The following is a 1,933-nucleotide window of genomic DNA, read 5'->3' on the forward strand; positions in this document are numbered from 1 at the left end:
TTGTCCTATTTTGTTTGAAATATAGATTATTTACTACAAATTTGCACAAGATTTTGTTTGTGCATGTTTGGGGCAGAACTGCTTGATGGATTGGACTGACGGAAGGTGGAGAAAAAATTGAGAGAAAAAAAACACAATCAGGGAGAAATGGAGTTGGCTCAAAATTAAAGTGATTCCAAATGTTGTTTTGTGGTCTGAGAATAATGGGAAACAAATCAGGATCGAGACAGATTGATGATAATAGAGCTAAAAAAACTGAGTTCTCACAGGTTTGCACAAATCTTTTACCATTACCATTTACACCTTAACAGTGATGCCATGCTCGGTCCGTTAAAAGTATTAAAAAGTCTTCTCCAATAATTACAACGTGTCTTTCCTTTCACTCTACGCGCATCAAGTCGATCTGTGTCTGGAAATAATTTCACTTTATCGGCGCCCGTACACACACTGTGCTGCCAGCTCGATTAGTGTCTACGAGGTGTGTGTCTGCCTTCTTTTATTAAGATTTTGCGGGTTTATTAGTGGACCAGAATCCCAAACAATCTAAACAATTCTGTTTGTTTTAAGTTGAAAGCTTCCAGGGGCAACAGGTTCCTTTATCGCTGTTGTTAACATCACGTCCGTTTGTGAGCATGTTCTCTGTCAGCAGAGGTCTTTTTATTTGAACAAAGATCATATACAGACACATTTGGCATTAAGATCTTAATATTAACCCTTACAAAACATTCAAGGCGCATAAGGACACATTGAACAAGTGTCAAAAAATAACAAATAAAATAATATGATGATAAAATAAAATAATATAACAATAACATGAACAATAATGAAAAGTAGATTCCCTGAGCGCATAAGAGGTCATAGAGGTTCAAATGTTTTCAAAGAGCCAGAAGCTCTGAGGAGGATCCGGCCTGTTTCCTTTTCATGAGCTTTAAGGAACTCAGGTCATTTTCAACAAGGTCCCTTTTTAAAAACTGGGAACAGTGGGTTTCATTTGGATTTGTGGATTCAGCCGAGGTCGTGCTGAAGGCCATTTGTGGATTTCATGCCTGCTGTATCAGTATTAGTATTAGTATTATTATATGATTTGGTATCTGTTGGGATTCACAGTGTAAAGTAGATCTGTGCTCCGGGCCCTGGTGGTTCAATGCACGTGAAGTAAATGTATAAATTGTATTAAAAATCCTAATCGTGTATGACTGCAGTGCACACACTTCATTAATGGAGGGAATTAAACAGAAGCCCCTTTGAACTCTCAGTGTGTGTGTGTGTGTGTGTGTGTGTGTGTGTGTGTCGACACCGTTGCTAATTGTATCACCCTCAATTAACTTTACTTATACTGGAATAACCTCTTTAAAGTGGAGAGAGAGAGAGAGAGAGAGAGAAGGGGAGAGAGAGAGAGAGAGAGAGAAGGGGAGAGAGAGAGAGAGAGAGAGGAGGGAGAGAGAGAGAGAAGGGGAGAGAGATAGAGAGAGAGAGAGAGAGAAGGGGAGAGAGAGAGAGAGAGAGAAGGGGAGAGAGAGAGAGAGAGAAGGGGAGAGAAGGGGAGAGAGAGAGAGAGAAGGGGAGAGAGAGAGAGAGAGAGAGGAGGGAGAGAGAGAGAGAGAGAGAGAGAGAGAGAGAGAGAGAGAGGAGGGAGAGAGAGAGAGAGAGAGAGAAGGGGAGAGAGAGAGAGGAGGGAGAGAGAGAGAGAGAGAAGGGGAGAGAGAGAGAGAGAGAAGGGGAGAGAGAGAGAGAGAGAGAGGGAGAAGGGGAGAGAGAGAGAGAGAGAGAGAGAGAGAGGGAGAAGGGGAGAGAGAGAGAGAGAGAGAGAGAGAGAGAGAGAGAGAGAGGGAGAAGGGGAGAGAGAGAGAGGGAGAGAGAGAGAGAGAAGGGGAGAGAGAGAGAGAGGGAGAAGGGGAGAGAGAGAGAGAGAGGAGGGAGAGAGAGGGAGCGA

At 43.0% G+C, this 1,933-nt stretch overlaps 1 protein-coding gene across 1 annotated transcript in view; it reads right to left on the minus strand.

Moving 5' to 3' along the window:
- Positions 1-1,933, minus strand: part of cbfa2t2 (CBFA2/RUNX1 partner transcriptional co-repressor 2) — a 49,015-nt gene that overhangs the window by 46,550 nt on the left and 532 nt on the right. The window lies entirely within an intron of this gene.

The sequence above is a fragment of the Scophthalmus maximus genome, chromosome 6, assembly GCF_022379125.1.
Source record: "Scophthalmus maximus strain ysfricsl-2021 chromosome 6, ASM2237912v1, whole genome shotgun sequence".
In the NCBI taxonomy this organism is placed as follows: Eukaryota; Metazoa; Chordata; class Actinopteri; order Pleuronectiformes; family Scophthalmidae; genus Scophthalmus; species Scophthalmus maximus.